At 46.4% G+C, this 23,974-nt stretch overlaps 1 long non-coding RNA gene across 2 annotated transcripts in view; it reads left to right on the plus strand.

Annotated features, from left to right (window-relative positions):
* Positions 1–2,035: 2,035 nt before the first annotated feature.
* LOC143924743 (uncharacterized) overlaps positions 2,036–23,974 on the plus strand; it is a 37,827-nt gene continuing 15,888 nt past the window's right edge. Inside the window, exon 1 of one of the 2 annotated variants that reach the window (XR_013261912.1) lies at positions 2,036–2,206. This is a non-coding gene — a long non-coding RNA (uncharacterized LOC143924743). The remainder of the gene's footprint in view (positions 2,207–23,974) is intronic. The other variant, XR_013261911.1, reaches the window with a different exon arrangement.

Below are 23,974 nucleotides of genomic sequence, written 5' to 3' on the forward strand. Positions count from 1 at the left end.
ACCACCTTGTGCATTACCATTGATACATTTTATTAAATGCACATAAACAAATTGATACTTACATGCCACTAGTGATGGCTGATTTTATTTATTTTTTCTGTTGGACCCTCCGGAGGGATGTTCGTTCATTCGTTCGGTCGTCCCCGCACTTACCCTATCAAGTGGGCAGCGCTTCCCTCCATGGCGATGGGCACTGGCTTCTCACGGCAGCCGTGCGTCTCCTCCTCTCTCCTCCTCCTAGACCAATAGGATCGCTTCTCCTTTTGGCCAATCAGGAAACGGGTCTCAAGACCCGCTTCCTGATTGGCCAGGAGGAGAATCAATGTAACAATAGCAAATATTACTTCACTATTGTCACACAACTGGGTGGGCTTGGGGCGCTGCACCCCAGACCCACCCTTTTTTTAAGCCAAATAGAGCCTAAGGCTCGAATCATGTGCTTAAATTGAAAAAAAACGTTGGAATCGTGTCCGGTGCCCTGCAAACAGATTAGGGGGCCAGATGCATGGATGGGGGGGGGTCGGTGCCCCTGCGCCCCTAATGGATGGGTTACCACTGCATACCACTAAAAAATATCAAACAAAACCGATTTGCCCCAGCTTAGACGCAATGTATCTCTTTTTAATGTTTTTTTTTTACAAGCTGGAGCATCCAAGATGCATTACGTCCAAGCTGGAGATCAGTTTTATTTGAGTTTTTTTAGTGGCATGTGAGTATTCATTTGTTTATATGGATTTAATAAAATGTATTAATGGTAATGCACGAGGTGGTTGCGCCCTCTTGTATATTTTTTGCAGTTTGATTTGAGGACTTCCCGGTCGGTGGAGGGCTCCACCCTTGATGGGCAATGTGGAGAGAAGTTTGATTGAAGATTCCCCTTGAGTTTAGCGCTAAAGTGTTTTTTTGGACTACGTTGTTTGTAGTACCCTTGTGCTACAGGTAAATTTAGCTGTGCTGGGATGTACTTAACCTAGGGTTGCCACCTGTCCGGGATTCACCCGGACAATTTGGGTTTTGAATTATGTGTCCAGGTTTCAGTCCACCTGAAACCTGGGCACAATATTCAAACAGGAATGTGGCTCAACAGGGCCTGACAGGAGGGTGAGGTAGGGTTGCAACCTGTCTGGGATTCACCCAGACAGCTTGGGTTCAGAATCATGTGTCCAGGTTTCAGACTGCCTCTAAGCCGGACACATTATTCAGACTGGATTATGGCTTCCAGATACATCTGGATGAGAGGTGCTGACTACACTAAAAAGTAATTCAGGGTTCTCAGAGCACCCCTTACATCAGAGTTCCCCTCTACACCAGAGGCCACAGTGTCCCCCCTTACATAAGAGACCTCTCCGTACATTATCCCTTATGTTAGAGTCCCCAGAGTTCTCCCTTACATCAGAGTCCTCTCCGTACATCATCCCTTATGTTAGAGTTCCCAGAGTTCTCCCTTACATCAGAGTCTGCCCCTTACAGTGAAAGGGAACTATGCGAGTTCAGATGTAAACGGGGAACTCTGTGGACTCTGATGTAAAGGGGGACTCTTGTTATTAACTTCATATGATTAGAAATGTTATTTAATAGCAAAATATATGTATAATTTATACTATAAAAAAAATAATTGCTGTGTGCCGCTAAAGTGTTCGGGTTTGACTTGAAGAAAAGGCGGCAACCCTAGGGTGAGGGAGCTCTATGCACGCCACAATACAACTCTCTTTGGAGTGCCCAAAGGTGTCCAATGTCTGTTACATGCCTATAGTGTATGGTAAAAAAAAAATAATAATTGCTGTGCACTGCTAAAGTGTTCAGGTTTGGCTTTTAGAAAAAGTGGCAACACTAATTTAACCTGGCTAATTTGTAGTTTTAGTGATCATTTGGTTTTTACCCCTAAGCTCCATATAACTGTAGTTCCTTCCTTTTGCCAGTAGGTGTCAATGGTACCTTTGGTATTAGTATGATGAGCTGCGGAGAAACTGAGTTATGAATATGCATACTTTTCTTAGCCAATCAGGAGGCTGCTGAGCATGCTGGGGAATAGTATAAATATTTGGGGAGGTCAAGTGATCAGGGACCTCCCAACCAGAACTTGGTCTGGTGTGGATGTGTGAGGAGCAGCAGTTGTGCAGGCCTGAGGCCTAGCCATGTGCTCAAGGCTCTGCAACCTGCCTGTTGCCTGAGGACATGATGGAAAGGATGGAGATTTGAGAAAAAGGTAAGTTATTCTGGTGCATAGAATATGTAAGAAGGGGACTGGAGCAAGGAGATGTGTATCTGATGGAGATGCTGTAGTAGTATACAGTATAAACAGTCAAATAAAAGGTATAAACATACACTTAATCTGTACATGTGGGAAGGAGGTTAAAAACAAGACATGGGCTAACAATTAAAATACACTATATTTAGGTTTAGGAGTGTCTATGGGAAGGTTTGACCATTCTTCCAGAAGCACATTTGTGAGGTCAGGCGATGATGTTGGATGAGAAGACCTGGCTTGCAAATCTCCGCTCTAATTCATCCTAAAGGTGTTCTATGGGGGGTTGAGGTCAGGACTCTGTGCAGGCCAGTCAAGTTGCTCCACCCCAAACTTGCTCATCCATGTCTTTATTGACCCTTAATTTGTGCACTGGTGTGCAGTCATGTTGGAACAGGAAGGGGCCATCCCCAAACTGTTCCCACAAAGTTGGGAGCATAGAATTGCCAAAAATGTCTTGGTATGCTGACACCTTAAAGAGGAAGTAAAGACAAAAAAAATATAGCATACTAGCTCATTATAAATAACTTACCTGAGAACGAAGCCCCTGAAGCGGTCCTCCGTCTTCCACTTCGCTGCTGCCATGGATCCCGGAGCGACTTCCGGGTCTCGCTGCTCCGGCGCTGTGATTCGCCGGAGCCGCGATTACGTCACTCCTGCGCGTGTGGTGTGATGATATTTTTCAGAGGTTGGGCTTGCCCCCTTAGTTCGAGTGAAGGGAACTCTTAATGCGGTTGTATACCCGCTGACTTTTTTTTTTTTTTCCACACCTGTAAGGCAAAAGGCATAATGAGCTAGTATGCACTGCAGATATGACATCACTAGGAGGAGCAGAGATGCAGACCTTGAAGGAGCAGAAAGCTAGCCTAGCCCCATCCTTCATACAGGGCGTCCATGCCTCATGTCCTCCAGCCTTCTGGATCCCAGGCAGTCCCTGCAGGGCTGAGCGAGTGGTGGATGCCCTCATAGACGAGAAGCCTTTTCCCTTTATTAATCTTGTGTGAATAAATCCTATCATTTAATGCTGCACTTAGATGGCGCGCTCTCCATTTGGAGACTTGAGATGAAATAGCAGAGGTACTCTGCCATGGACCAGGGTACTATGAAGAGCCTGGCAAAGCGTCAAGACAGCCTCATCCAGAGACTTCCTGCACCACCTTCTTGTGAGTTCCTTTTCTAGTTGCTAGTGGAGACAGATGTTGCTACAAAAGTAGAATGTTGGTTCCAGCTTAAAGGCTCTTCTGTACTGCTGTCTACTGTTCTATTTTATGTCTGAGGAGTCTACGGGTCTGCTAATTTGCTGTTTTATTTGACTTGGGGTGTCCTTTGCCCTACCCCTCTCTCCCGGAATTGTTATTTGTGAGCAATAAACTCCCCTTTGTTCAGCAAAAAGTGACTGCCGCCCATCTTTTCTACATTGTTCACCACCCACTATACCTAGCAACCTGCACCATGAGGTGAAATGGCGGCCCTCCCTGCCTCTGGAGGTCGGGGGGGGGGGGGGGCGCTACATACAAAAAACACACTGAACTATTATAAAGGGTCACCATAGAGAATGTGATTTTTTTTATTTTTTATTTTTTTTCATCGTCATGCATGCTGCCACAACAGCAAACACAGGAGAAAAGGTACTAGTGTGAACCAAGGCTAAGTGATCAGTTTATACAGTGGAACCTTGGTTTATGAGTAGCATGGTTAACAAGCGTTTTGAAAGACGAGCAACCTTTTAGTTATTTTTATTCGAACTCGGTTTGCGAGTGTCTTGCAAAACAAGCAGAATTCAAGCAAATGGGCGGTGCAGTACTACATTTGGCCAGAGGCTCTGAGCCATTCGGAAATACTCCATTCCTAAGTGTTTCTGAGCCTTTCCGAGTTCAGCCGAGCTGTCTCCGAATATTTCTGAGGCCCTCCGGTGCCCCCCACCTATGGCCAAATGCAGTATTGCATGTAATAGAAGACAATGCGGAACTAATCTTAGTTTCCATTGACTTCTATGGGGAAACTCGCTTTGATATGCGAGTGCTATGGGTTATGCTTGTAATCCAAGGTTCCACTGTAATTGGTCAGTGGGCAGAGAGAAAGAAATGTAAAACAATCAGGAGTAAAAAAAAAAAGCTTAAAGTGCAACTCCAGCTAAAGCTTCCATTTCTTTCTATATAGCCTACTGAAAGGTTTGAACTTCTGGTTTTTACTGCTGTCTATGTGCACATAGGCGAGACTTCCATTCATTGCGGTCCTGGTGACTGGCTCAAAGGGAGAGAAGATGATGGGACATGAGATCAGGCTTGCTCACCTCAAGTCCATTGAGCTGTGTTGATCTGTATATATCAGGGTTCTCCAAACTGTGGCCAGAGCCCTTTGTTGGCTTCTATCCAGCCCTTGGGGCTCTATTCCTTCCAATGATATGAGGCACATGACGCCAACATGAGGGAGCGCAATTCCTTCCACTGACGCCAACATGACGGAGCGCAATTCCTTCCACCGACGCCAACAACGGAGCGCAATTCCTTCCACCGACGCCAACAACGGAGCGCAATTCCTTCCACCGACGCCAACAACGGAGCGCAATTCCTTCCACCGACGCCAACAACGGAGCGCAATTCCTTCCACCGACGCCAACAACGGAGCGCAATTCCTTCCACCGACGCCAACAACGGAGCGCAATTCCTTCCACCGACGCCAACAATGGAGCGCAATTCCTTCCGCTGATACCAATGATGGGATAATATTCCTCCTCCTAATAGGGGCACTCTCCTCGTACTGACCACCAACCCTGAGGCCATATTTATTCTCACCGACTCTGGGCCCAGGACATTTTCCACCCCCGCTGGCCACAATCCAGCCCTGCTAAAGTCTGGAAGATGGCCTATTGTTTGAAAACTTTGCAGACCCCAAAGCAGTCTCAATGCAAGTGCACAGAGTAAGAAACTGTTTTCTATGTGACCTGTTCACACCATGGTGCAGAGTTGGGTGTAAATGCATGCATAATGCACTTTTACGCCCCGCATGTTGCGCTGCGGTGAATAGAGCAGAATTAAGTGTCATTTTGTGACACTTCAATAAAGTAAAATAAAATAGAGATCAAAAGATAAATGGTGCAATGCATTTATAACAAATTGTCACACTGCCTCTGCACAGTGTACACCAATGCACCCTCATTTTAGCGTGATGGTGCAACCTGAGACCTTTCGAGGTTGGGTTAGGGCACCCTGCCAGGATTTTACTGCTGAAAGGACATTAATCTACTCCTTGCCCTTGTGCAGAATTACAGCTGAACTCCGGACACCTATAAAATGCACACAATAATGCAGCTCTGTATTAATTATTATTATTATTATTATTCAGGATTTATATAGCGCCAACAGTTTGCGCAGCGCTTTACAATATGAGGGCAGACAGTACACTTACAATACAAATCAATACAGGAGGGATCAGAGGGCCCTGCTCGTTAGAGCTTACAATCTAGAAGGGAGGGTCAAGTTGAAACAAAAGGTAATAACTGTGGGGGATGAGCTGATGGAGAACATGAAAATACAGTTAGGTGTGGGCTTCTCTGAAGAGAAGTGTTTTCAGGGATCGTCTAAAAGCTAATAAAGTAGGAGATAAGCGGACAGATTGGGGTAGGGCATTCCATAGGATTGGAGAGGCTTTGGAAAAGTCCTGGAGGCGAGTATGGGAGGAGGTGATGAGGGAGCTAGAGAGCAGGAGGTCTTGAGAGGAACGAAGAGAACGAGTAGGTTGGTATTTAGAGACTAGGCTAGTGATGTAGCTGGGGGCAGAGTTGTGGATGGCTTTGTACGTAGTTGTTAGTATTTTGAATTTAATTCTTTGGCTGAGCGGAAGCCAGTGGAGGGATTGACAGAGAGGAGTAGCAGACACAGAGCGATTGGTACGGTGGATGAGTCTGGCAGCGGCATTCATGATGGATTGAAGAGATGATAGACTATGTAGAGGTAAGCCAATGAGAAGGGAGTTGCAGTAGTCGAGGCGGGAGATGACCAGCGAGTGAATTAAGAGCTTTGTTGTCTCATTGGTTAGAAAGGGGCATATTTTGGAGATGTTGCGGAGGTTGAGGCGGCAGGATTTGGACAGTGATTGGATGTGTTGTTTGAAGGAGAGTTCAGAGTCCAGGACTACACCTAGAACCTTGGCGTGAGGGGATGGGCTTATGGTTGTGCCATCAATTTTGACAGTGAGATCAGGGGAAGGGGCATATGGGGGAGGAAAAATTATAAGTTCGGTTTTGGATAGATTGAGTTTGAGGAAGTGGTGTGACATCCAAACTGATATATCTGATAGTAAATTAGTGATACGTGAGGAGACAGAGGGAGTGAGCTGAGCGGTAGAGAAAAGGATTTGGGTGTCGTCAGCATAGAGGTGGTATTGGAAGCCGTGGGAGGCTATCAGTTGACCCAGGGAGAAGGTATAGATTGAAAATAGGAGTGGTCCAAGAACAGAACCTTGGGGGACCCCAACAGAGAAAGGAAGAGGAGAGGAGGAAGTAGAGTTGTAAGAAACGCTAAAGGTGCGGTTGGATAAGTAGGAAGAGAACCATCGTAGAGTACGGTCACGGAGACCAAAGGTGTGGAGTTTTTTGAGAAGGAGGGGGTGGTCAACCATATCCGTATTCAGCTCTGTATTCATAAACAATTGAGTACATACAGTATCTCACAAAAGTGAGTACACCCCTCACATTTTTGTAAATATTTTATTATCTTTTCATGTGACAACACTGAAGAAATTACACTTTGCTACATTGTAAAGTAGTGAGTGTACAGCTTGTATAACAGTGTAAATTTTCTGTCCCCTCAAATAACTCAAGACATAGTAATTGATGTCTAAATCGCTGGCAACAAAAGTGAGTACACCCCTGAGTGAAAATGTCCAAATTGTGCCCAATTAGCCATTATCCCTCTCCGGTGTCATGTGACTTATTAGTGTTACAAGGTCTCAGGTGTGAATGGGGAGCAGGTGTGTTAAATTTGTTATCGCTCTCACTCTCTTACTGGTCATTGGAAGTTCAACATGGCACCTCATGGCAAAGAACTCTCTAAGGATCTGAAAAAAAAAGAATTGCTCTACATAAAGATGGCCTAGGCTATAAGAAGATTGCCAAGACCCTGAAACCAATCTGCAGCATGGTGGCCAAGACCACACAGCGGTTTAACAGGACAGGTTCCAGTCAGAACAGGCCTCGCCATGGTCGTCCAAAGAACCTGAGTGCACGTGCTCAGTGTCATATCCAGAGGATGTCTTTCAGAAATAGACGTATGAGTGCTGCCAACATTGCGGCAAAGGTTGAAGGTGTGGGGGGGTCAGCCTGTCAGTGCTCAGACCATACACCGCACGCTGCATCAAATTGGTCTGCATGGCTGTCGTCACAGAAGGAAGCCTCTTCTAAAGATGATGCGCAAAGACCTCAGTTTGCTAAAGACCATCAGACTAAGAACATGAAACATTTCAAATGTAATAAAGTTCTAATAAATAGAATTTGAAGCTAAAAAGCAGAAGGTGGACTAACAGACCCAGTAAGGGATCCCGTGAGAAATATCAAAGTAAGGGTGACGTTCCCTCTACCTCACTTGCTTCTCTCACCAGATGGTCAACATCACATGCCCCACCTCAACAGATGGTCAACATCACATGTCCCACATGGGTATAACCTCCACAGAAAATCTGGATCCACCAATCTGCATCTCTGGGGTATAATGGTAAGAGAAGCAAAATCTAAGTGTACAGTCTGGGGTTCCCAGAGCTTCAACACAGACTTTTTGGAGGGTCTTTTTTTGGTTTGCTCCAGGCCACCTGTTGATTGCAGTTGAAAAAATCATGGGCACAGTACTTGGCGCCACAGATGAATTGGAACCCTGTGTGCTCTATCAAAAGCAAACAATGCAGAGAACACTTTTTTTATCTTATTTTTCTACTTATTAGCTTTAATACAATTCTCCAGAAAAGTCTCCAGTGTTGAATCTCTCCGAGCCCTCCGGGAACCCCAGAAAGTGCACTTAGATTTTGCTTCTCTTACCATTATACCCCAGGGATGCCGATCGGTGGATCCACGCGGCCCCCCCACCCCAAAGCACCTTGTCCCCATGTTGATGAGGACAAGGGCCTCTTCCCGGAAAACCCTGGCTGTTGGTTGTCGGGGTCTGCGGGTGGGGGGCTTATCGGAATCTGGGAGCCCCCTTTAATAATCTTCCGACTTCGGGGGTCTTGTCCCCCTCTTCGGTCCTTCTGCCGGGCCACCGCGCCTTCTTCTAGCTCTTTTTTACAGGCGGTGACCCGGTCTGCTGTCGTCGCTGCCTTCTGTTCTTCTGTTCTTCTCTTCAGATGTTGCCTCATCGCTCCCTCCGCTCACAATGATGGGGACCAGGCGCGCGGCGACTTATATAGGGACATCACCGGATGATGTCCCCGCCTATGATGTCACAGTCCCAGCATCCTCTGGGACTGTGACACCATAATGGGCGGGGACATCATCCGGTGATGTCCCTATATAAGTCGCGTCGGAGCCATTGTGAGCGGAGGATGCGACGAGTCAACATCTGAAGAGAAGAACAGAAGGCAGCGACGATGGCGGCGACAGAAGACCGGGCCACCGCCTGTAAAAGAGCTAGAAGAAGGCACGGTGGCCCGGCAGAAGAACCGAAGAGGGGGACAAGACCCCCGAAGTCGGAAGAAGAGGGCGGCGGCGAGGAAGAAAGCCGGGCTCCTCCGCTAGTAAAAGAGCTAGCAGAATATAGCAGAGGAGTCCGGCGAGAAGACCCCCAAAGATGGAAGCCCCCCGGAGCTGTGCAATAAACTATTTTATCTTGTGTGTTGTTTTGTGTTTTTTTTTTTACTTTATTTTACAGGTGAATGGATAGGGGTACATTGTACCCCATACTCATTCACATAGGGTGGGGGGCCGGTATCCGGAGGCCCCCTTATTAAAGGGGGCTCCCGGATTCCGATAAGCCCCCCCGCCCGCAGACCCTGACAACCAACGGTTGTCGGGAAGAGGCCCTTGTCCTCATCAACATGGGGACAAGGTGCTTTGGGGTGGGGGGGCCGCGCGGCCCCCCCATCCCCAAGGCACCCCCCATGTTGAGGGCAGGAGGCCTGGTACGGCTCAGGAGGGGGGCTGCTCGCTCGTGTCCCCAACGCCGTGGGGGGGACCCCAACGCCGATTTTTTTTTTTTTTTTATTATTATTTATTTTTTTTGGCGTTGGGGTTCCCCTTTAAGTCCATACCAGGTGGCGGGGCCAGCGATGTCTCCTTTTGCGGGCCCCGTCTACCTGGAGAATGAGCGAACTTTCCTCCGCGTGTGTGGGCGAGTCCGTTCATTTCAAAAGTACGGCGGATTTTTTTTTTTTTTAGTCTTTAAATTGTTTTATTTTATTTGCTTTATATTCAAATTTACAAATATTGCCACAAAATAATCACATACAATAATTCCCCTTACAAACAAATTTCCCTTGTGCCCCCCTCCCATCCCCCCTCCCCCTATCAGCCCTCTCCCCCTCCCATTCCCTCCGCCGATAATATTCAATTCACAATTATACAAAAATTTTTTTTTTTTTTTTAAATAACATCAAACTTAAACAAATTACTCATTCCCTTCTCCCATCCCCCTCCCCACCTCTCATTCATTCCCTCCTTCATCCATCACTCTTACAACTTACTCACCCTTTCTCATTGCTCACCCCACTTTTCCCATATTTTAACAAACTTCCCATAATTACCTCTTTTCCTATATATGTATTCCTCCTTTTTTATGTTATCTTTCACCCTTTCCATCCATTCCTTTACTGTAGGCGCTTCCCTCCTCTGCCATTTAAACGCAATTAATTTCCTCCCCTGAAAAAGGCATCTAATGACCGCTGTGTGGATATCCCCTCGTACCTCCTCTTCTTCTATCAATCCCATTATACAGATTTTAGCTTCTACTTCCAGTGATAACCCAAACACTTTATTAATTTTCCCTATTATTCCTACCCAATATCTATATAATCTTGGGCATCGCCAAATCATATGTATTAAATCTCCTCTTCGGTCTCCACACCTTTGGCATTCTGCGTCCTGTCTACTCCCAAATCTAAACAATTTAAGAGGAGTGTAGTATACCCTATGGATTAAATACATTTGAGATATATGTGATGGAGATAAGGAAACTTTCGCCCCCAATGCCAGAACCTTTTCCCACTGTTCTACCGATATTGGGCCCACCTCTCTTTCCCATTTTGCCTTTTTTTTCTCCTCTATTACCCCTTCTTGTTCTGTTCCCTTTAGATACCTATAGATCTCAGAAATACCTCCTTTCGATATATTATAGCTTATAATTCTCCTGAGTACAGGCATCTTACTCCATTCCAACTTCCTGTCTCTAAATTGTGCCTCTAACGCATGTTTAATTTGTATATAATTAAGGAGGTAATAAGCCGGTAACCCATATTCATCCCTCAGTTCCTGAAATGTTTTCAGTCTCCCGTCCTTATATAGTTGCGCTAAGAAGTGTACGCCCCTCCGATCCCATTCTACTAATCTCCCCATTTTCTTAATTTCCTCTAAGTTTTTATTTTCCCATATTGGTGAGAATTCTGTATATCCTCTATACCCCAATATTACTTTTACCTCCTCCCAACACTTTACCATCAGTTGGACTGTGGGGCAGCTGGTCCTAAATGAGTCGGCTTCCACTGCTTCCGCGACCGTATTATGTGGAGTATCCCTCCCCAGGAGACCACCCCCCTTTCCTGTCACTGCTGCTAGGTTACCTCCCCTCATATACTGTAATTGGGCAGCCAGAAAGTAGTATCTCATATTAGGTAGTGCCATCCCACCCATTTCCCTTGGTCTCTGTAGTACTTGTAAGCTAATTCTTGCCACACTGTTCTTCCATATCACCTCTCTAAACAAACTTTCCATTTTTTTAAACCAATATTTTGGAATCCAAACCGGTGAGTTTTGTATAACATATAATATTTGGGGCATCCACACCATCTTAATTAAATTGCACCTACCGGCTACTGACAAGGGGAGGTTCTTCCATATTCTGATTTTACGCTTTAATTTTGACATAAGTGGAACTAAATTCCCTGCTATATACTGCCTTGGGTCTGCCGTCATATTCACTCCCAAGTACTTCATTTGTTTAACTATTTCTTTTTGGGATACCTGTACTGGCAGTGGGGTATCGAGGGGATCCACTGGTAGGAGAGCAGATTTTTCCCAGTTAATTTCAAGTCCAGAGAAATACCCGAATTCTTTTATCAGGGTCATTGCCGCCACCAATGAGGGCCCCGTGTCCCCTAAAAACAACAGTACATCGTCTGCATACAAAGCAACCTTTTCCTCTTCATTCCCTCTTTTAAACCCCCGGATATCCTGCGCCTCTCTCAAGGCTATAGCCAGAGGCTCCATCGAGAGGGCGAAAAGCAGGGGCGACAAAGGGCACCCCTGTCTTGTCCCCCTCTCCAAATGGAACCCCTCTGAACATTCCCCATTTATTCTCACTTTCGCCCTTGGACCTGTATACAGTACTCTTATCCATTGCATAAATCTCGGACCAAATTGAAATTCCGCCAACACCCTCCTCAAATAATGCCACTCCACACTATCGAAGGCTTTTTTCGCATCTAAGGACATAACTGCTCTATTCCCTTTGTTTTCTGAAGGAATCTGAATGTTTAAATAGGTGTGTCTCACATTCATATTTGTGGACCGCCCTGGGATAAACCCAGTTTGGTCCTGATGTATTAATTTTGATATTATATTTTTTACCCTTGTTGCAAGTACTTTTGCCAAGATTTTAACATCTGAACACAGTAACGATATAGGTCTATATGATGCGGTCTCCAATTGGTTCTTTCCTTCTTTTGCTAGGACCACCACTGTGGCCTCCATCATTGATTGCGGCAACTGCCCCGCTTCAAAAGCCCCATTGAGCACCTGTAGGAGAGCCGGTAAAAGTATCTCCCCAAATTTTTTATAAATCTCTATCGGCAGTCCATCCGGACCTGGGGCTTTCTGATTTGTCATTTCTGCTGTTACTTTTTGCAGCTCCTCCAGGGTCAATGGTGCTTCCAAGCCCTCCCTATCTTCCTCCGACAGCCTGGGTAATGTTATTTTCCCAAAAAATTCCTGCATCTCCCCCTCTACTTCGGAGTTTGAAACTTTATATAGTTCCTCATAATATTTTCTAAACTCTTCCACTATTTCAGGTGTTGACTTCCTCATACCTCCCTCCCTGTCCAATATCGCCGGTATTATTGGGGACGAACTATTTGATTTAGCAATCAATGACAATACCCTCCCCACTTGTTCCCCTTCGTCAAAGAAGGACTGCCTCTGGAACTGCCTTTTCTTCTCCTCTTTCTCCCAAATAAGTCTTTTATATTCTACCTGATTTTTCTCCCATTCCTTGGAGCTTTCTTCTGAAAGGGCCCTTATATACCTCTCTTCTGACCTCCTTACCCTTTCTTTTGCTTCTATTTCCTTTGCTAACCCATTCTTCTTAATCTGCGATATCATTTTTATTAGTTCCCCCCTTAAGAAGGCTTTCAAGGTATCCCACATTATTCCCAGGGACGTAGATCCCACATTTATGCTCAAAAATTCTTTTAGATTTTCTTTTACCCCCTCCATGTTATCCATTAGTTCTAACCAAAATGGATTTATCTTCCATTCCCTTCTGCTACATCCTCTCCCTATTGTCATTAAAAACATTACCGGTGAATGGTCCGAAATTCCCCTTGGCTCGTACTCCACTTTCTCCACCATCCCCAGCGCCTCTTCATTACACAGCACCATATCGATCCTGGACAAGGTGGAGTACGTCTTAGAGTGACAAGAATACTGTTTTCTTAAGGGGTTCCACCTTCTCCATATATCCACAAAACCTGTTTCTTCACAGAATTGAAATAACAACCCATTAGGTCCCTCCCTACTACCAACCTTCTGTGGGAACCTATCTATTTTTTGATCCATTATCATATTAAAGTCCCCTGCTATTATGACTGGGATTCCAGGCTTATCCTTTATAAACTTCAGCAGTTCATATAATATTTCTGCATTAAATGGTGGTGGGATATACACAGTTGCGATCACACATACTCTATCTTCTATACCACAAAAAAGGAACACATATCTCCCTTTAACATCTATGATGCTCTGCCTGCAGGTTAGACCCGACCCAGGGTCTATTAAGACACTCACTCCCCTTGAATAGGAGGTGTATGTAGAATGATATTGTATCCTATATTTCCTGTGTCTTAGCACACTGATTGTATCTCGGTCCAGGTGGGTCTCCTGCAAACAGAGCATCCCATAATTACCCATATTCCCCATGGAAAATAACGCATGTCTCTTCAGCTGTTCCTTCACCCCCCGTACATTCCAAGAACAGATTTTAACCTTTTTAGTGAAGTTCCCTACCTTACTGCTTACTCCCATATTTAAAGCCTAAATCACAATATCATACTTTTATTCTCCATTCTACGTGCTTTCTCTGTGTTTTCACACGTGATCTCCCCCTTACTTTTTTCCCTGTGCTCCAAAATTTTAGTCCCACACATATTTTGTATCTCAAATTTACCATATTTCTTATACACATTTTACACACGTTTTATATAAATTGGACAATTTATTTCCTTGTGCCTCCCTTAATTTCATTTTCTTGTGCCCTTTTTCACTGACCACCGTATTTAATGCAATTTCACACATCAACTTTATACTTAGATATTTTTTGTGCAATTAATAATCCTTTACCATGCCTACCTATATCCTTCCCTATCCTTTCAACCTCCTTTCTCTCGCTATCATTCATCCATTCACACTCCCCATCCCTTTTTTCTTTCCCCTCCCCAAACCTCCCATGCCCCGCTTGGGGCCCTTCTAAGGGGCTTCCAACATGACCGTTTTTACCTCCCAGGGTGATATATCCTCCCCACCTACTCACCCTACCCACCCACTCCCATTACTCTTATTTCTATAACAAAAAATAGTCCACATTACTACCGAGAAAAGAAAAAAAAAAAAAGGGGAAGGGGGGAAGGAGAAAGGGAGGGAGACAAACAGAGCAATATGGGGGCATTCCCTCTTAGTCCGGAAAAAAAAAAAAGAAAAAAAGAAAAAAAATGTCCATTTTCTTTCTGTTTTCATATTACAACATTCCTCTCTGTTGCAGCAGACATTTATTTTCCTCCAACCACAACTTAACTTCTTCTGGACTATTAAAAAATATGTTTTCCCCAAATGCTGATACCCTCAACTTTGCCGGATAAAGCAATGCATAGTTCACTTTAAGATTCTGCAATTTCTTTTTGCACTCTATAAACTTGGCTCTCTGTCCTTGCAGCTCTGGGGAAAAATCCGGATACAATGAAATCTTTATCCCATTATATTCAAAATTACGCAGTTCTCTTGCTCTTTGAAGGATAACAACTTTATCTCTATAGGACAGCAATTGGATGATTATGGGTCTAGGATGACTTCTTCCTTCCACCATCCTAAACGGAATTCTATACGCCCTTTCAATTGCAAAAAATCTTGATAGCTTCTCACTCCCTACTTTATCCTTTATCCATATTTCCATAAATTCAGCAAGATCATTGCCTTCGCTTTTCTCCGGAAAACCTAAAACTCTGATATTTTTCCTGCGTATAATATTTTCCATATTGTCCATTTTAGCCATACACAAATTTAACTGGCCCTTCATCATTTGCATCTCCTGTTTCAGCGGGAGTACATCATCCTCCACCTGGCTGACTCTCTCCTCCATATCTGATATACGAGCCGCAGTTTTCTGTACTTCATTTTTAAGATTTAACCCATCTTCTCTTATCTGCTTTAATTGATCTGATACATCATCCAATGATAATTTACATGTATTCACCGCAGATAGAATTTCTTTTAGTGATGGTTCTTTACCTTTTGCCCAAATTTCTCCTTCTGTACCTATCTCAGTGTCCCGTCCAGTCCCCCTCTCTAAGGAGAGATTACTCACAGACGCTTGTGCTTCCAATATTCCACCCATTACACCCGTAGTGTCCGACCGGACTGCCACACATATTGCTTTATTTAAACTTTTCGGCTCTATTTCGGTCGTCAAGCCCTGGCTTTTCCTTCCGACCGTTTGCACGGCTGCAGTACTCTGCGGCCGCCCCTCTCCGACTTGCACGTTCTTTTTGGGTGTTTGGTTTGGAGTCTGATTAGGCGTATGGGCATTTCGCTCCAGTTTAGAAGCGGCGGCAGCAGCAGCAACGCCTGTCAGCCCGGTCGAGTGACCAGCCTTATCTTTGGAGCTGCGTAATGTTTGTGATCCATTATGTGTGGTCGCCTCCTCCACCCCCCTTTTCCTGGTCATACCTTCAGGTCTTACGTCTCTTCCACCGGGGGGGGGGGGGTAACGCTCAATCCCTCCCTTCGCTTTGATTCCCTCTCTCACAGGGTTTCTTACGTGGGGATCGATGTTCCTCTATGGGAGAGCTTCCTGTGGCGACCTCCACATACCTCCACTGTTGCGCCGTTCGGTCAACCGAATGTACCGTTACTCTTGCTTTGGTGGCGTCACAGCTTCGCAGCGTCCCCTCGTTTCGGCACCTCAACGCTCGGCTTCTCCTTCCCTCCTCCTCCTCCACACTACCTCGGCAGCATTAGTCTCTGGAGCAAGCGGTAGGTCTGAGCCCGCCGCGACCTCTCACCCTGACATCCGGTCACGCCCCCGACATCTGCTGCATGCTTGTTGGTCAGGGATCAGCAGCACAGCCAGGCTCTAAAAGTACGGCGGACTTAGTACGCCGCATAAGTCCACTGAAAAAGTGTCGTGTGTGGGCAAGTAGCCCGTTCGGAAAGTCCAGCGGACAGTCTGGCGGGAAGTCCGCCAGATAGTCGGCTACGTGTGTACGCGGCATTACATTGAAATTTCTCACAGGAACCCTTTGGTTACTGGGACTCTTAGTCCACCTTCTGCTTTTTAGCTTCACTTTCTATTTATTTTTTTTGGACTTTTTTTTTTAAATGACATTTGAAAAGTTTTATTGAGCCCTGATATTGCGCTGCACTCCCTTTTGTATAATATTGACTTTTGGATTATGTGAAAAATCTTTTAGTGTGCAGCTGCATTTTATTTCTGTTTTTCTCTTTGCACTGATTGTATTTTTATTTTATTTTAAGAACATGGATTACTGGAACCATGTCCTGTGGTCTGATGAGACCAAGATAAACTTATTTGGTTCAGATGGTGTCAAGCGTGTGTGGCGGTAACCAGGTGAGGAGTACAAAGACAAGTGTGTCTTGCCTACAGTCAATCATGGTGGTGGGAGTGTCATGGTCTGGGGCTGCACGAGTGCTGCCGGCACTGGGGAGCTACAGTTCATTGAGGGAACCATGAATGCCAACATGTACTGTGACATACTGAAGCAGAGCATGATCCCCTCCCTTCTGCGATTGGCAGTATTCCAACATAATGACCCCAAACACACCTTCAAGGCGACCACTGCCTTGCTAAAGAAGCTGAGGGTAAAGGTGATGGACTGGGCAAGCATGTCTCCAGATCTAAACCCTATTGAGCATCTGTGGGGCATCCTCAAAGGGAAGGTCTTTAACATCCACCAGCTCTGTGGTGTCATCACGGAGGAGTAGAATAGGAATCCAGTGGCAACCTGTGAAGCTCTGGTGAACTCCAGCCAGCACTGTAAGGGGTTTGGATTTTCCGGGAGGCAGGGCTTATGGCCTTGTGACCACCATGATTGGCTGTCACGACGGTCACATGACTCGGAAACTGCCATGAGCAGCCGATCACTGTGCGCGCTCTCAGTACAGCTCTGTTGGCACTATTGCACACAACTATACAGCCGCTCTGCACCAAGGCCTGGCCCCCGAGAGACTGCATATTTGCGTACGCTCTGCGCCAACAGGTTAAAGCAGGAATGGGAGCGAACCCTTTTTTATTTTTTTTCTCCCCATTTTGGATAGAGTAAGGGAGGGATATAACCACTGTCAGTTTTATTTCTGCCATCTGTGTCCCATTGGGGAGATTTCGCTTCACTTCCTGCCCCATAGCCAAACGGGAAGTGAGGGGAATCCCTGGTTTTCACCAGAACTAGTGTCCCCATTGGAAGATTTCCCCTCTATTACTCTTCTGGTTACAACCCAAAATTTGGGGATTTTCTTTCACTTTTGGTGCTAATGGTAAACAGGACAAATTGAGAGGGTGATTCTCCTTATTAGGGACACAGACCTGACAGGGGTTCCCTCTCCACTCTATCTAAAAAAAAAAATACCTTTTTATTTATACTTTAAATGCAATTAGTCATTAATACCCAACTAAAGCTGGCTGCACATTATAAAATTTTCCTTTAGATTTACCAATACCATATAATATGAGGTCACACCTAAACACTTTCTCAAATTTTATGAAATCAGGCAGGCCCTTGCACTATATAGTTGAAGGTAAATCTAAAGGAAATTGAACAGAAAAAAATTGTATGTGTAGTCAGATTTAGGCTCAGTTTATACATACAATATACTACGATGTGATGTTTTGCCTCACTTTTAGTGCGACTTTAATGTGACTGGCTGCGTGTTTCCATAGTCATTGGGGCCAAGTGGCACTGTAAATCGCACCAAAGGAACCTTTTCTAAAATAGAGTCGCATTGCTGAGAACAGGCGCCATTGAATATAATATTTCCTTTGTAATGCGATTTCTGTGTGACTCAAGTCACATCACATCAGAAATTGCACTAGTGTAAACCAGCAGTCCCCTGTACAGCAGAAAATAAGGGGCAGAATAGATGATGAGAGATATATATCATTCTATCTCTCTATAATATAATTTTTATGTTAAAAGTGCAAATGTACTTTTTTTTTATTATTATTATTTTTTTTTTTGTACAAAAATGTTCAATTTGACCTCTAATTTTACAGGCCACCTTTTTGTATTACTGACATTTTCCACTAGATGGCAATATTTATTTCTCCTTACAATTGCAAAGCATTCAAAAGAATGTGAAGTTCCCTGTTTTACATGTTTATTTGAATTGCAGTAAAATGCTAGATGACCAAGAGCAGCCATACATGGATTGAAATTCGGCCAATTTAGATCCATGTATGGGAAGGCTGGTTGTACAGAAGTCGATCTATCAATTGAGTTCTGTACAACCTGCCTGCCAGGTTTTTCTTTAACGGTCAGTCCTCCCGGCGTTGAGCGGTGTATTTTGATGACGGGGAAAATGATGTGTTGAAAGCGGAGAAAATGAGCGTAAGGATTTTAGTGGCTTTGACAAGACCAAATTGTAATGGCTAGATGCCTGGGTCAGAGCAAATCCAAAACTATAGCTCTTGTGGGATGTTCCTGGTCTGCAATGGTCAGGACCAACCAAAAGTGGCCCAAGGAAGGAAAAATAGAAAACCAGCAATAAGGTCATGGGTGGCTAAAACTCAATGAAGCATGTAGGGAGCGAAGGCTGGCTGGCCCGCAATGTCCAATCTAATAGAGCTACTGTAGCTCATATTGCTAAAGTTAATGCTGGTTCTGATATAAAGGTGTCAGAACACACAGTGCATCGCAGTTTGTGTATGAAGCTGCATAGCTGCAGACTGGTCAGGGAGCCCATAATGACCCATGTCCACAGCCCCTATAATGGGCATCAGAACTGGACCAAGAAGTGGTGGACGAAGGTGGCTTGGTCTGATGAATTACTTTTTCTTTTACATCATGTGGATGGCTGGAAGCATGTGCTTCGCTTACCTCGAGAAGAGATAGCATCAGGATGCACTATGGGAACTCTGACCCATGGAGGTCCCACCTTGCAATTTACAGGATTTAAAAGATCTGCTAGGGATGGTGTGATGCCAGATACCACAGCATATCTTTAGGGGTCCAGTGGGAGTCCATTCTTTGATGGGTCAGGACTGTTTTAGTGGCAAAAGGGGACCCACTCAATATTAGAGTCATAATGATTTCAAACATAAAAAGGGAAAAAATGTTCATTGAGGAATATATGTGAAAAATATGACTGTGCACAAAGAAAGGTCCATAAAGACATGGATGAACAAGTTTGGGGTGGAGGAACTTGACTGGACTACAGAGTCCTCACCTCAATCTGATAGAACACCTTTGGGATGAATTAGAGTGGAGACTGCAAGCCAGGTCTTCTTGTCCAACATCAATGCCTGACCTCACAAATGTGCTTACGGAAGAATGGTCCAACATCACCCTAGACACACTCCTAAACCTTGTGTACAACCTTCCCCGAAGAGTTATAGCTGCAAAGGGGGGGCCAACTCCATGTTGAACCTTACCGACTAAGACTCGGATGCCATTACCCACTTAAGCCCCGAACCATTTGGCTGGCCAAAGACTAGACCACTTTTGCAATTCGGCACTGCGTCGCTTTAACTGACAATTGCGCGGTCGAGCGACGTGGCTCCCAAACAAAATTGACGTGTTTTTATTTTTCTATTATTTTTCCACAAATAGAGCTTTCTTTTGGTGGTATTTGATCACCTCTGCGGTTTTTATTTTTTGCGCTATAAACAAAAAAGCGCAATTTTGAAAAAACGCATTGTTTTTAACTTTTTGCTATAATATCCCCCAACAATATATAAGCGTTTTTTCTCTTACGTTGATCGACTGACACAGCTGCTTTCTTAGACCATTAGGTTGTTACGCCGCCTTCAGCAGAGTATTAGGCAGAACATGTTAACAAGTTATAATAAAACTAGAACTTTCTAGTTCCGCCCAAGGGGCGGTCCCTTAGGTAACAACCCCTCAGCCTGCTACTGCAGCCTCCAGTTTTTTTCTGCCTAGTGAAGGAGAAAGACCTAGGAACCCTGCGGTCCCATCGGTCCGTGGATTTTTCTGCAGAAGTTTTTACCTTTTGCGCAAGATTAAACATCTTGTGATCTGCTATCAACAGCCGGCAGGGTGACAGGCTGGATACTCTTATCTTTGTAGTCTCCCCAGCCTGGACAGCGAGTGCATGCAGACCAGAGCTCCACGCTGGGTCGGCCACGACATGCCTCTCAGGCTCCAGGGGCAGCCGGTGGGTATAATGCCTCGGGGCACACATATGACTGGGCTACTGATGTCTGCGTCACAGTGCACTGGGCCAGCAGCCACCCCGTACTGGTCGGCGAGTGGGTCTGTGATGGAGTGTCTCCCAGCTCTCCAGGACTGGTAAGTACAGCTCTCCCTGCCTCGGTGGGGCTGAGCAGCTGGGCATTCCCTGGGAGGTCAATTCGGGGGTCCCTCACCTCCCTCTCTTCTCTCCCTGTCCCTATCTTCCCCCCCCTTCCCTGTGGGAGATGCTGCATGGGCTGCTGAGCGTTGTGTGTGCCATAGACAGGGGCTCTCTGGGGGGACTGCGCTGGATAGCTGTGCCCTGGATGTGTGTAGGTCTCTCCCCTGAGGTGTCTGGAGGCTGTGTCTGCTGATCGCTGTAGCGCTGTTTCAGCGCCATTTCTCTGCCTGTCCCTCATGGCATACAGTGCTTGGCAGCCATTTTTGGTGTGACAGGGAGCAGCATGCTCTGTCTCCATTTTCCTGTAGTCCGGCTGCCATTTTCTCTGAGATTATGTCCTTTTTATACTGGACGCTCGGCAGCCATTTTCTTGAAGCCTGAACACGTTTTTCAGCTTCAGCGCTATTCAGAACAGTTCAGCACAGTACGGTTTGATCCCTTATGCATCTGGGAGCTGACACAGGACACAGGCGCACCTAGCTTGATGGCCCAGAACTCGGTCAGGGTGGTCCTGCGGGAAAAGCCCCTCAGCCGGCAGCAGTTAGGAGGCTGGGACCATCACTGTCCTAAGTTCTCAACGGGTGGCAGACAGGGTAGGGCAGCATGGCTTCAGAAACTGGTGTTTCTTCCCCTGAAATCCAGGCAAGTGCAGACATTCATTCGTTGCCAAGATGAAGGCGGTGCTTGGGCGCAAAGGTGGTAAAAAATGGCCCCTGCCCCTGCCCCCCCCCCCCATCCTCCAGGGAAGCTCTGATGCAGAACCCCTGTTCTGCCGTTTCAGACGACGCTGACCAGGACCGATTGGACAGTGAGGATGAGTCCAAGTCCGGGTCCATGCACGACAAAGCGCTTGTTGGAGCACTTATCACAGCTGTGCTTGATACCCTGAAAATTCAGGAGCCAGCAGATCCCTCTGCTGATGTAGAGGTCCCTTTTGGGTCCCGTAAGCCATCCTGTACACTTAAGGTGTTCCCGTATCTGACTTATTTCGATAAGTTCATATACAAGGAATGGGGTAGACCGTAACGGACCTTTTCGGTCCCCAAATACATGGCGGTGCGTTACCCCTTTGAGGAGAGCCTTCTCAAAAAGTGTCCGGCTCTTCCGGTCGTGGACCCCCCAGTATCCAGGTTAAACAAAGTAACCACAATCCCGGTAGAGGGAACTCCTGCCTTTTTAAGGACCCCACGGACAGGAAGGCCGCGGCAGTGGCTCGTTCCTTGTTTACGGTTGGGGAGTCAACAATGCGACCAGTACTGGCATCCGCACTTGTGTCTCAGACACTTACTGAGTGGGCAAAACTTTTGCACCACTAATAGGTGGAGCAACAAGCTTCTCCTGTCTGCGTGGAACTAGCAGACCAGTTAGTGCAAGGCCTTAAGTACGTTTGTGATGCAGCCCTGGATACCCTTCCTCTGTTATCCAGGGCTTCAGTGTCAGCAGTATTGCTGAGGCACCTGATTTGGCTAAAATGCTGGTCAGCTGACCAGGCATGTAAGAAAGCCCTGACGGATCTTCCCTTCCTTGGCGAACGGCTCTTTGGAGCCTCATTAGATGACATTATTAAAAATGCCACAGGTGGTAAGAGTATGCTACTCCCACAGGCCAGGAAGGCTAAGAAGCCATGCCGTAGGCAAGGGCCCCTTATTTTCAGCTCACAAACAGCTTTTTCGTCCGCCCGGGGCTTCGGCTAAGCGTCTCAGGATGACTTCTGAAGGACAAAGGTGTCCCTGGAACCGCAAGCCTGCGAGCAAAAGTGCTACGCATGAAGGTTTGCCCCCCCGCCCGCAAACCTGCGGGGGGCTCGCCTTCAGGAGTTTGCAGCCTGATGGGCCTCTCGGCTGTCCGGCCAATGGGTCTGCAATCTGATTTCCTCAGAGGCTACAAGATTGAGTTCCTCTCTTGGCCACAAAACAGATTCTTCCCCTCCAGCTTACCCGTAATCCTGGCTCACCGGGAGGCCCTATTGGGGGCGGTAAGGGTCCTGCTGAATCGCGGGTGATAGTACCTGTTCCGGAGTTGGAACGCTTCCAGGGGTTCTACTCCAATCTGTTTGTAGTCCCCAAAAAGGAAGGGGTACATCCAATCTTGGACCTAAAAGACCTCAATTACTTTGTAAAGGTACAGAGGTTCAGAATGGAATCAATTCGCTCAGTAGTCGCTGCACTCCATCAAGGGACTCCCTGGCGTCTTTGGACATCCAGGATGGATGCACATACCCATATGCCTTCGGCATCAGAGGTTTATGCGATTTGGGGAAGCCCACTACCAGTTTGTGGCTCTCCCCTTTGGTTTAGCATCAGCCCCCCGAGTCTTTAACAAGGTATTGTCTCCTGTTTTTGGCGTTGCCGCGACAATGCGGGATCGCGATCGTGGGTTACCGAGACTATCTGCTCCTGAGAGCATCTTCCACCTCAGTTAGAGAATGATGTGGCGATCACCGTGCAGACCCTGCAGGGATCTGGTTGGCTGTTGAACCTAAAAAAGTCTGTGATTGTACCGACTCAGCGTCTGGAGTACCTAGGCTTACTGCTGGACTCCATGGAAGCCAGAGTGTTTCTCCCTTCAGACAAGCTGCAGACTCTCAGAGCCGTGGTAAAACTGGTGGTAGTCGCTACTCTTCTGCATGTGAGTCCTGGAAATGATGGCCTCCTATGAGGCAGTACCGTATGCCCAGTTTCACACCAGAGTCTTGCAGAAGGAGATTTTGACAAAATGGGACAAATCTCCGTTGTCCCTGGATCGACAGATTCAGGTGAGCCAGTTGGTCAGGGATTCCCTGCTCTGGTGGCTGAGGTCCCCGGCACTTCGGTCCGAGAAGCCGTTCCTACCTCTGAAATGGACAGTGATCACAATGGACGCCAGCCTAACCGGCTGGCATGGAGTAATGGGAGTTCAGTCAACCCAGGGCCTCTGGTCGGTGGAGGAATCCAAGTTGCCGATCAATCTGCTCGAGCTGAGACTGATCAGGCTGTGCCTCTCCACATGGTTGATTAAGACTTCAAGGGCGTCCGATCAGGATCCAGTCGGACAACGCCACGGCGGTGGCATACGTCAATCACCAAGGAGGAGCAAGAAGCTTGGCCGCCGCACGGAAGGTCGCTCACATCCTTCAGTGGACAGAGCGGCATGTACTGGCCCTATCAGGCATTTACATCCCAGGAGTGGAAAACTGGCAGGTGGACTACCTAAGTCGCCAGATGCTGGACCCAGGAGAATGGGCGTTGCATCCGGAGGTGTTCAGGCTACTGTGCCTGCAATGGGGCACTCAAGACATGGATCTTCTGGCCTCCCGTCTCAATCAGAAGGTGCAGAGATTTGTGTCCAGGACGAGATCCTTGGGCAGACGCGTCAGACATGCTGGTGGCTTCATGGGATCAGTACCAGCTGATCTATGCCTTTCCTCCGCTGAAACCGTTACCATGTCTGCGCTGGAGGTCGAGGGGACTGCCGTTACGAGAGGACCTTCTGACTCAAGGTCAGATTCTCCATCCTGCTTT

This window comes from Lithobates pipiens, unplaced genomic scaffold (assembly GCF_037356315.1).
Source record: "Lithobates pipiens isolate NorthernLeopardFrog02 unplaced genomic scaffold, aLitPip1_a1.2 Scaffold_22, whole genome shotgun sequence".
NCBI classification, from domain to species: domain Eukaryota; kingdom Metazoa; phylum Chordata; class Amphibia; order Anura; family Ranidae; genus Lithobates; species Lithobates pipiens.